This window comes from Lynx rufus, unplaced genomic scaffold (genome assembly GCF_022079265.1).
Source record: "Lynx rufus isolate CCGP_SWC_20201006 ecotype Redwood Valley unplaced genomic scaffold, mLynRuf1.p SCAF_9, whole genome shotgun sequence".
NCBI classification, from domain to species: Eukaryota; Metazoa; Chordata; class Mammalia; order Carnivora; family Felidae; genus Lynx; species Lynx rufus.
The window spans coordinates 78,437,397-78,450,517 of NW_025814897.1; positions in this window are offsets into that span (position 1 = coordinate 78,437,397).

Genomic DNA, 13,121 nt, shown 5'->3' on the forward strand with positions numbered 1-13,121 from the left:
GTGCGTGCCATGTTTCCATCCCTACTCTACCACCATTTAGGAGTGGTTGCTGAGCTTGACACACTTCTTCTTCTTCTTCTTCTTTTTTTTTTTTGAGCTAGCACACATACATGCAGTGGGGAAAGCAGCAGAGGGGGAGAGAGAGAGAGAAAGAGAGAGAGAGAGAGAGAGAGAGAGAGAGAGAGAGAGAATCTTAAGCAGGCTCCATGCTCAGCATGGAGACTGACGTGGGGCTCAATTCCATGACTGTGGGATCATGACCTGAGCAGAAATCAAGAGTCAGACGTCAGACATTCAACTGACTGAGCCACCCAGGATCCCCACACACTCCTTTACCTAGACATAAAGATCCCACACATCCTGTGCCAGGATTTTCATTTAGTCTTTGCTTAAAGCATGTGGGTCATATGGCACCTGACCAGCTCTACTGTGAGGAGTTGAGGTCTGCTTGGGATTCTCTCTTTCTCTCATTCTGCCCCTCCCTGACTCATGCACTCACATGCATGTGTTCTCTCAAATAAATAAACACTTAAAAAATGAAGTGGGGGAATGGAGAATGACTAGAAAGTACCTTCGGAAGGGTCCATTGTGGACTTGAAAATTTACCACCCAGATCCCCCTTTAAGAAAATACTTGTTGCCTCTGCAGCTGGCAGTGTTGTCAGTGGATAGCATTCAACTCTCAGCCTCTCCAGGGATTGCCACCTCACTCAAGCTCATGCCCTTTCATGCGTGTCCAACATCCAATGAGTGATCAAGACAGAGGTATAACAACCTAGCTATTTCTATCACTCATGAGACGACTCTGATGGGCCATTGCAGCCCTGGATTCCTGGTGGAGTCCACTGACCCAGTCAAGCCTGCATCTCAACTGCCCACTTTGCCTAGTGCTGCTTCCTTTCTCTCCCTTCCATATGTATTGATTCCAAAGATATTCCCTAACAAATATACTGAATCCTAAACTCCATTTAAATTCTGCCTCCTAGAGTACCTATACTCCATAGCCTCTCGTCCAAATTTTTCATTTTATAAATGAAGTTTATCTCTATCATATATTGAGAATTGGGCTGTGATTAATTTTTGTTTCACTTTCTTCCATTCAATCTGCTCACCTCTTTGGAAGGGGTGCCAATGAGAGGCTAAAAAGTCTATAAAATAAAGGAATCAAGTAACTGATTAATTTTTAAAGTGAATAAATCCTCTCTGGAGATACAAGAACAGATTAAAATCACTCTTAATGAGTAGAGAGGCTGAATGTGATGTTCAGAAGGTCAAGGCTTGTAAAATAAAGAAAACACAATTAAAAAGAACAAAACTTGTCACCCTCAAAGTTGCTGAGATGGGATTTCAGGTATAAAGAGACCACAGAGTCTTGCACAAGTACTTGGGAAGTACATCAATAATGAAGTTATTTCTCTTAAGACCTGTTTGCACATGTATTTATACAAAGAAAAAGAGAGAGAGGAATCTTGCAGAAATTTTGCTTTTTACAACTCTCCTGCCATTTACCCATGGGGTACTCCACCAGCATGTTCTCTTTTTGTCTTTATATTCTGTTTTAATAATTGATCTGTGTTTGACTGCTTTGAGAACCAGTGCACTCAGGCAGCTCCAGATTGCCAGAGAGGATTGGATGTTGGGCAACCTTATCTATATGGATGGTTAGTTGCTGGACCTTTTTCCTGTCTAGGACAGGATCCGAAGCAAAGCTGCTTCTAACTTTTGTGTCTTTAAACCAAAGAAAACATAGATTATGGGAACAACTTTTTAAGGCACTTAAAGAGCACTATCAGGAAGTAAGAAAACTTCAGTGTTTTGTTCTTAGGTTTTAGGTAATTTCATGTAGAAAAAAAATTGCTTGACAAATTTTAAGCATCAGACCAGTATTTTAAGATTAGAAATATTAGCTGAGAAAGTAACAAAGCCAGCTCTTCCAGCTATATTTTCTAATTTTTAAAACACCATGCAATGATGATCTCATGTAAATAGCATTGTAGTTACTGTAGTTTTCTTGATAGCATGATTTTTTTTATAAGATCATAATTGCTGAGGAAGAAATGGCTGCAAAATAAATTTTGAGACATACTACCACATCTCTGTTAGAATTAGATAATCCAATTTTATGGCTATGATGATTAGATAAGTATTGATCATTTTTCAGCCATTGGGAAATTATGAAAACTTGTCATTAGTTTTAGAGTCATGAAAGAATAGCTTATATTCTTGGTTAGTGGTTAAAACTCTGCCTTATGTTTTTTTTTGTTTTTTTTTTAAATCAAAGACAATTACTCTGGGGAATATGAGGATATTTTCAACTCCCCTTCTGTCATCTTACTATACATGGGACGAGAAATAAATCAGAAACATGAAACATTATGTTATATATGGTCTGCACTCAAGGGCAATAGGATGTTGTCGTAATTCTGTTCATTGACTTGTGTCTTCCTTGAACCTACAAAGGTAATGAGAGGCAGACATGTCCCAAATAGAAAAATAGCCAGAATCTGTCATTGAATATTTTACTTTGAAAGGTTTTTTCAGTACTATTTGTAATAATTTTAGAAATCTTATGGTTTCACTCTTATGTGAATCCTGAGAAACTTAACAGGAACCCATGGGGGAGGGGAAGGAAAAAAAAAAAAAGGACGTTAGAGTGGGAGAGAGCCAAAGCATAAGAGACTGTTAAAAACTGAGAACAAACTGAGGGTTGATGGGGGGTGGGAGGGAGGGGCGGGTGGGTGATGGGTATTGAGGAGGGCACCTTTTGGGATGAGCGCTGGGTGTTGTATGGAAACCAATTTGTCAATAAACTTCATATATAAAAAAAAAAAGAAATCTTAGGGTATGTGTTTTATTGGGCTCTCATTTATTTTCATCCTCAGTTAATCAGTTTTGTTCTTACGTATTTATGATGGCAGACAACTGCCAGATTCTTTGCCCATTGTAGAATGTTTATGTGAAGACTTTAGAATGAATAATTTTCATACAGAAACGACAAACTACTTGGGAAAGTAACTTAAAAATATGCCTGAATATGAGTTTTCCACTTAGCAAGAGAGATCTAATTAGTGAATGCGTATGGGTAACCAAGTCAAATGGGAAGGATGTGGTTCTACTTACCCATTTGAGACCAACCTTTCTTTTTAATCTTATGTTCCTGAAAACCTTTGAAGGAGTTCAATGACAGATATGGGGAACAAAAGTCCTACCTTGGCAAGCTGTTATTCCCTGAGTATAACGCTGAAAATACTACATATAACCATTAAATGTAGTAAGTTAGATTATATCTGAGACATAGTCCTGGAGTTTAATGAGTTTCTACAAGACTGTTCTCTGCAGAGCAATTTTCTTAGCTCCTTAAGTGCATTAACAGTTACTGCCTTAGAGAGAAGACCCACCCTTTAGGTTGTTTACTTGTAGCCATGACTTTTATATCGGGAGTAGCCAGGCATTTAGAGGCTTGACTTCCCACGAACAAGTGAAGTTCTATTTCTTTCAGATTGTATCACTAAAAGCCTATTACGTGTTTACAATGAAAACATAGGTTTATACCTAAGTTTAAACTATTGTATTAAAAAAATGTGCATCATTGTGGTTATAATTTAAGATATAGTGACTAGAAAGGGAAGGTCTTAAAGTCTGCATTCATTTGGGGGGGGGGGTTCAGATCTTATACAGTGAGGATTTTCCTGAGGACCCCTACCAATATACATGAGAAGGATAACAGAACAATAAAAGTAAAATTGCAGAGCCATAATATTCTAGCACACCAGCTTCTTGATTCTCTTATGTATTACTTTATTTTCCTCATTGAGTGTACTCATTTGCTCTTTAATTCTTGGGAGAAAGGAAATCCCAATTCCCATAAGATAATTACCACTCTGAAAACGGCTATTTTCAACAGCAAAGATCTCAAGCCTCTGAGAGTGTGGTAGGCCTTTGGTTAAAACATGTTTACATTTTCGTATTAGAAAATCTAAAACATTCACTCACATGTAGACAACTTATTTACTCTTATTACTGCTTATTTATGTGATTATGTACATGATGTGTTCTCACAACAGTTCATATCGAAGGATAATTTTTCTGATAAATCCCTAAATGTAACTAGAATCGATGGCTTTTATACATTCCTGTTGTCTCTCTGGTCTCTTTGAACAGCAGATGGAGCAAGGTAGCTAGTTGCTGACTGCTGCATGCAATGATTTTCCCCTAAGTAACTTCAGAGTTACTTCCTAGTAGGTTGAACTCCATCCGTAATGGTCTTTTTCTTCTCTCTTTCTCTCTCCAGGCCATAGTAGTGTTGGGCACTGGTGGGTCTCAGTACACTGATGTGGTACACAGAGGCTAGAGGTGTGCCAGTATATTGAGCTCTTTAGAGTCTTTGAAACAGGTAAATAAGGCCTGCAGCAGCTGAAGCCCTTATGGATTTGGCAGGGTGAGTTACGCAGGAGGCAGATTCTGTAATGGAAATTGGATAGCAGGTCTTTAATAGGGAGTGCTCCTGGTGTCGATACCTAATGGATGGAATGGAAAGGAAGCAGGCCTGGGGTGACGGAGAATTCCACTAAAATCCGGAGCTGTTCCTAAAGGGAGATTTAGAGTTGGAAGTCCTTTCATATTTGTCCAAAATTGGATATAGGGGGCTGGATCTTTATACACCTCAGACACTGACTATGTAAATGGACAATGACTAGACTATTCATAAAAATAGCCCACAATCTGCAGCAGTCAGCTAAAGAAATCTACTACCTAAAGCAACCAGTCCAGGAAGTCAAATAACAACTTCTGTAGTAATGGGCCTCCCTAGCAAGTGACAGGGCATTGATTCTTGTAAAAAAAAAAAAAAAAAAAAAAAGAGGAACACATTGTTAGCATTCACTGCTCAGGTTATGACATAAATTGTGCATTAGACTGAATGTAGAAAAGCTAGAAGCTAAATGAAGATGAAAGGAGCTACTCTCATGCTAAATATTTTATCTTTGATATGTTCATTAGCTTCCTTTTTCTTCTTGCTGTTTTCTAAGTAGCTTCCTCCCAACATACATCCAAGTTGAACTCTCTTCTCATTATGCACCCGTTTTTCTCTTGGATGATTTGCATAGTAAGGTTTGGATTTGAAAATAGGCATGGTACATAAACAAGGAAAATGTTACAGACCCAGGGAAAATATATATGTGTTTTACTTCACATTTGATCTGATTTTCTAAACCAAGGTTATGTAGAATTCCTCCTTTAGGGAAATAATTTATTGGAAGAATATTGTAGTGTGTGGAGAGTGATATTAGTTCAAAGAGTTGTCAGCAGAGTGACTGTCAGGAGGAGGGAAGGTGTGAATCTCTTCACATGAATCTCTCTTTCCATTTTTATTGAGCCTGGAAATACGAAGCAAGAATATGGAATGCCTGAGTATAATTCTAAAAAATATGTGGCTTCTTAAGTTTTTTAAATAATTCAAAAGAAAATTGCCAGAAGTGAAGCTCTGACTTACAAAGTCTGTCACTTTAACCTATTCTTTGTGAAATAGTCCCAACTCACAAGCTATCACTTTATGTGCATATTCCTTATTAATGCAACAGAAATTATGTGAATATAACACATCCTGGGAGTATTATGCATCCTAAAAGTTTTATATCTCAGAGTATTGTCCTGATCATTAATTAGTAATTAAATATTATATTAGAGAAAAGTAATTGATAGTGTGGAGTATAATGCAATGATTAAAATAAGAATTGGAATGCTAGACTGTTGGGTTCAAACCCTTGCCTACCAACTTTAGCTGTGTGACTCTGGGCAAGTTTTCAATCAATCTGTTTCTCCAAGGATAAATATTCTGATAAATCCATTTAAAATGGATTTCACAATTCATTTTAAAATCAATTAACAGGCATTTCAGAGGTTTTGAATAGTAAGTGAATTAATATGGCTCAAGCCCTTCAGAAATTGCCTGGCTTAGAGTAAGGACCAGGACCACCTCCTTACACGGCTCCAGGGGCACTATTTGCAGTGATTTCTATGTGATGGGTGCCTTCTGGAACACAACATAGTATGAGTATGGTGCCTCTTGCCTTTGTCTTTTATAGAAGTGTTGGTAAGATCAGGGAAAGTGTAACTTTTACATTATTGTAATTAATGCAGGGTGACTAGATGTTCAGTCAGGAAAACACTGGTTCTGTCATTTTATGCAGGAGTGTGGGGAATATCTTCCTTGGTTTTCTTTGAGCTGCCTGACCCTTGGGTTAGCTTCTGTATTTTGGAAGATTCTAGCTATTAGTTCTTGTCATATATATGTATGGATCCCCGCCTCTTCTCTTCTCCTCCTGCAATTCTAATGACATGTATGGTATAGAATTTGAAATTTTGGATGTTCCGTTCTAGTTTTATTTGTATTATTTGTCTCTTCGCATTTTCATTTGAGAAATTTATATTGAACTATTTTCAAGCTCAGTGATTCTTCCTTAGCAATATCCAGTCTGATAAGGAGCTCATCAAAGGCATTCTTAATTTCTATTAACAGTGTTTTTGATTGCTAGCTTTTACCTTTGTTTCTTTCTTGGGGTTTCCATTATCTCTGCTACATAACTCATCTATGCTGTAATATTATCTATTTTACATCCCTTAACATATTCATTATAATTATTTTAAATTCCCTCTCTACTAATTCCAACATCTGTGTCTTATTTGATACTGGTTCTGATGCTTTCTTTGTCTCTTCAGAGTGTCTTTTTCCTTGAATTTTCATATACCTTGTTATTCCTTGTTGAAGGCCAGATAGGTTGCACTAGATTTTAGTAATTGATATATATATCAATATATATTTATATTTATATAAATATTTTATATTTAAATTAAATTTAAATTAAATTTAAGAAATTAAAAATTTTTAAATTAAAAAATTTAAAATTAAATTTAAAATTAAAATTAAAAAATTAAAAAAATTAAATTAAATTTATATTTATATTTAAATATTTTATATTTAAATTTATATTTATATAAATCTTTAGTGTGAGGATTTATGTTAATCAGGCTACAAATTGCAATATGCTTAACATTTGCCTTATCTAAGTTGCCTTAAGTCTTCAAATTCCTCTCATGTCCTTGTTATTGGCTCGCATGCTTACTTTGGACTTCCCTAAATACTCCTCCTCAGAGACAGTTTGTGTTCTGTAGCTCTTCTAGATGTAATCCACTGTTACAGAGCCTAGTTGGGACGGTGCAAAATAGGCCTATCTCATGCAAAAGGTTCTGGGTATGGGTCATAAGTGACTGCTCTTCACCTTTCCCACCTAGTGCCATAAAAGGATCTTTTCTTGGATCTTTAAGAACTTGGTGGACTTACAGAGGGTGACGATCATAAAGTAAGGGATTCCTCCTAAAATCATGGCCCCTTGAAGTTTCTCATGATAGTCTGCGCTCAGCCTCCATCACTTAGTCAAAATTAGCTTTTAAGTCTAACTAGTTAATTGCTTCAGGATTTCTGTTACGAAAATCAGAAGTTAGCTGTGATTATATATGCTTGTGTCTCCAGATATCAGGGTGGTGGTTTGTTCTGTGACCTCAGTTTTCTGATAGATCCAAAAAAAATCACTTATTTTTAATTCGTCTAGTTTTTTTCTTGTTGTAAGCATAGGAGTGACCATTAACAAGGTCTGTACATATAGGAACTAAAACCAGAGTGAAGGCTATTATTTTTTCACTTTCTTGAAATAAATAAACATATTAAAAAAACCTATTCATTAACATTCTTGACCTTTCCTCATACTTTTTGTATATGCCTATTTATTATAGTCACATAAAGACTTCACATTCACTACAGCCTTTGAAGATCTGGTAATTGAATCATAGACTATTTCTATGTCTCAAATTCTGTTTTTCAGGGTGATTTTATTATTCATGTAGTTGGATATTAACTATAAAGATAAAGAAGTCTTGGTGGTCAGTGTCATTATTTGAGCCAACAATCTTTGACCTACTTTTTTCTCTCTTACGTATCCAGCTCTCTTTGTTACACAGTATAATTCTCCAGTTATTGTGTTGTGGCAAATGTTAATATTCATAAAGAAGCCAATTAAGAAAATCATAATTGGAAATGAACTGAGAATAAACACATCAAATCCATTATCTTTCCCCAGTATCTGTAAAAGCGTTTCAAAATAGGGAGTCTTCAAGATACATTGAATAAATGTTGGCCATAGATTCTTTTATATATTGATAACAGTATTTATTAATCAGTATTTTCTTCAAAAATTAAAATTTTCATATGAAATTATAATCTAGTTAAGAGAGATCTGCAGGGTTTGGCAAGCAAGGAAATAAACTTTTTAAGGACAGAAAAAATTATTAAATACTTAAATAATTTAAGATTGCATCCATTAAGGGATATGGATGAAGGAAATTGAAATATGGACCAACAAATATAAATGTAGTCATTATATGTAAGTTCCCAATGATTTTTTAGCTTCATCAATGCCCTTATATAGAAAGTATTTAATTCTGCGATGGATTTTCATTTATGGATAATATTCATGATTTCACATAATTGATAAAAGATCTCAACCATGAAAGCTAGAGATTTTAATTAAAAGTGAGCTTGTGAAAATGAAGTTCATGTTTAGTAGGCAAGAAATTAGACATAGCATTAAAGAGATTAGGAACAACAAATTGTATTAAGTGGAAAATAAAAGTGTGTTCTTTCAAGGGGTATAGAAGGATACAAAGTCTGCACTTCTGATTTCTGAATAAGATATAAATGAAGGGGATAGAGGTCATATAAATTGGGTTTTACATAATTTGAAGAAACTCAAAGATTTAAATTGTTCTCATGATTTAAAAAAATGGTATCAATTGTTCTTTCTGGGCTACTTTTCTAAAGATGTAAGGAAGGGCAGCAAGAAGAATAAAGTCTCACTCTATCTCGTCCAAAGAGGGGACAAGTGAGGTGACCCCACACACAGAAATAAAAGGATAAGCAATACAACATATGAAATGTGTTCAACTTTGCTGATATCCACAGGATATCAGGAAATACATATTGAAGTTGTATATTAAAACCATGGTAACGTCCCATTACACATTCAGCATATTGGCAAATGCTCTCATAGTAGCCTGCCAACAAAAAAATTATAAGGAAATGATGAAGCTAGAAAATGACCATTTGCAAGCTTCTAAGTAGTAATTAATTTAGGTAGGAGACTTCCCTGTTTTCTAAAACTAATTTGTGAAAGTTTAATGAGGAATAGAAGATTTTAATATTCTCAAACTACCTTCTCACACATTATTATAGGAGAAAATTTATAGTGAATAAACCAGTGGAGCTCCACCTTATCTATGTGATCAAAGTTAACATTACCAAAAATGGGGGGAAAAAAGTCGATCTCAATGTCCTATAAAAATTCCATAATTACAGTCTAGCTTGACAAACATCAGCAAACTAAGACTGAGAAACATTATACAAAATACATGTTCAAAGTATTCCTATCATCTATTTTGAAATGAAATCTGGCTCCCAAAGTATATTGTTTGCAGGAACATCTTTCTCACTTAACGCATTTGTAACATATCGTCAACTAATGTGCAAAATAATACTGTTCTTATGTTTTTGTGTTGTTTTGCCTTTCACTGTGGACCCAATAGATATGCTGTCCACAATAAATTCCCAAAGAGTGTAATAGTTCTTTCCTTTTCGTGCTATTGGGTGATCTAGCTTTATTTTGCTTTCACTGACATACTGATTTTAAGTTTCTACCAGGCTCCTTCAAATCTTAATTGATCATATCATTTATGTGTTCATTTTTACTTTTTATCTTTCAGAAGACTTAAACAACAATCTATAAATGATTTTTCTTCAATTTTCTTATAGGTTTCCTTTGGAAGTAATAAGAATAATAAATTAAGCTTTAGTGGGTATTTATGACTGAAAAAAAGATCCTTATTTTGCAGAAATGTTGAAAATAGCCACAGAGTTTGTCTCATATTTACATGGTTACATTATTTCCTTGACAATGAGTAGATATTAAATTGAAAGCTTATGTATATTTGTATATATTATGTATATATTGGAGACAATTTGAATTTCTCATAAAGCCGATTTCTTTTATTATGTGAGAATGCTTCTAATGTGCATTTTTGCTTAATATAAAAAGATTTGGTATTCTGGGCATATTGTTCTTACATAAAGATAAGACATGTTGAACTTTTAATATTAACTACATATCCTCTAGTATCTGTGAACATGAAATTTATTTAGAGTGTATAGTTCATGCTCTTTTACAATTTCACAAGGATATTTAATATTGTATAACCTTTGAGCTCACGTTTTAAATGTTAGAGGAAAAGATAATGTAGCTACTTAATTCTACTTTGGCAAACGTTGCCTTTCTTAAACAGACCAGAACAATGAAAAAATAACTTTAATAAAAGTTATCGGTTTCAAATGGTACATGTAGATACACCAAAGCGTAACTTAGTCTCCCCTTCCCCTTTCTTGTGTGGGCTAGACTTAGTGACTCACTTCCAAATAATAGAGTATGATAAAGAAAAATATTAACATTGTAGTGGATAAACCTGGCAAACACTATTTTAACCAAATGATCGTGGTTGACGTCATCAATAATATCATGTAAACTCTGCTATGATGTTACAAGAAGGGCACTTTACTCCTGATGTTCTTTCCAAAAATCCATAACCCTAGTCTAATCATGACAAAAACGGCAAACAATTTGAAGGACATTCTATAAAATCCTTAAGTAGCCTGTCTCAAAATGGTCAAAGTCATCAACAACAAGAAAAGACAAAGAAGCTATCAAATACTAGGCTACGCTAAGGAGACATAATGACTAAATGCACTGTGTTATCTTAGATTTGGTTTAGTACAGAAAAACTGGTCAAATCCAAATAAAATTTGGCATCTAGTTTATAATAATGTTCCAATGTTTCTTAGTCTCAACACATGTAATGTATACAATGTAAGATGTTAACAATAGGAGAAGAAACTATGTGAGGAATGTATGTGAACTAACTTTACTATCTTTGCAATGTTTCTGTAAATGTATGAATATTTCCAAATTTTAATTTAAAATAAATGAAAATGAAATGGAGTAGACTAAGTAATGCCTACCATTAAACTCCTTATACTTAAATTTTTTTCCATTAATTTTAAGAATGATTTTGGATATAGGTTAGTAGTACCCTTTATTTCAAGTTAGTTCCTATTGCCTAATTATATCACATTAAATATGCACTGGTTAAGGTCCCAATGAATCTAAATTTAAACATCAAGCCTAGTTGTCAACTGAAACTGAGTCCTTAGTCATTCAGCTTATAGAGTGATTATTCTCATGAAATGTTACATTTCATGTAGAAATAAGTAAACATGTATATCCTACTTAGAATTTCATTCTCTTCTTTAAGCAGAAATGATTTTAACAATTAGTTGAGGAATGACAACATCCTCATTTTTAATCTTTACCAAAAAAAGGGGAGATCAATGACCTTCATAAATGTTTTAACTTAGAAATATCACTAATAATCATTCTATATGTTCTGACTGCAGAAAAGACTTTTGGGAGGAAATGAGTTCTGTCTTCAAAAACTGGAAAGTATGCTCAGTAGAAAAGAAATGAGACTTGTTTTGTGTGGACCTAAAAGGCAGAACTAAGACCAATTGATGGGAACTACAGGAAAATTGACTTTGTGTTCAATACAAGGAGTGGTCTAATAATGACAATGATCAAAAAAGTTAGTGTGTTACATTATATGAATGGGAACTTTATTTCTACAGGGGAGTAAGCAAATTGGACAACCATTTTGGAGAAGTTGACACAGGGGAAAGCAAACATTGAATAGGTATTTGGACTAATGACCTTTAAAGTTCCAGGCTGTTACTGTACTTCTGACCAACTGACTCTAAATCAGAGGTTTGCAGGACCCCCTCCTTGGGTACCATTAATTTGCTAGAACAGTTCAGAGAACTCAGGATGCTCATTTATTCACTGGATTACTCATTTATTATAAAGGATTTTAAAGGATAGGAATCAACAGCCAGATGAAGAGATACATAGGGCAAGGTCATGAACAAAGGAGCTCCTTTCCTTGTGGAGTTAGGAGCCCAGTTTGGTGGCATGATTCTGACTCCCCAACCTGGAAGCTCTCTGAACCCCTTCATTTGTTTTCTTATGGAGACTTTATTACATAGGCGTGATTGATTAATTCATTGGCTGTTGGTGATTGATTCAAACTGTAGTCCCTCTCCCTTGCCTGGAAATCGAAGTGTAGGACTAAATGTTCCAATCTTGTATACCTGGTTGGTTCCCTTGGCAAATAGCTCCTATTCATAGGTGCTTTCCAAAAGTCACCTCATTAACATACACCCAATTGTGGTTGTGAGTCACAAGACACCCATTTTACTTTCCTGGCTCTGAATGGATTTAAGAAACTAAGGACAAGATACCAAATATCATATCAAAAGGTGCTCCCATTGGTCTCAGCCTCAGGAAATTCCAAGGGTTTGGGAAACTGTAAGCTAGGAACTGTGGATGAAGACCAAATGTATATGAGAGATATATTTTGTCCATTTAAATGATCAAATCTATCTATCTATCTATCTATCTATCTATCTATCTATCTATCTATCATATGTATATATATCATATATGTAAGAAATCACAATTTATAAATCACAATTATCACATTCTCTAATCAAGCTAAATTCTAAGATTACTTTCTTGATTGTTTTTCCCCTTTTTCTTCTCTATACCTAATCCATAACCAACTCCTTTAGAGTTAACCTGCAAATGTATCCTGACCCAATACACGTTTTTCTATCTCCACTGATACAACCCTAGTCCAAGCCACCACCATCTCTTAGTTCCTTTCTGTCCCCGGTAAAACAGACTTTTAAAAAACATAAAATATGTAACACCTTTCCTCAGCTTAAGAATGTTACTTCTTAGGATAAAAATATAAATTATTAATTGAATCTATAAAGCTTTATATGTTTCTGTTTCCTGTTTACCTCTCTAAAGACTTTTTTTTTAAATTTTTATTTCATCACTTTGCTTCAGAGACACAGGCATCTCTTCTGTTTCTGAAATATATCAATTTAATTACCTGACTTAGGGAATT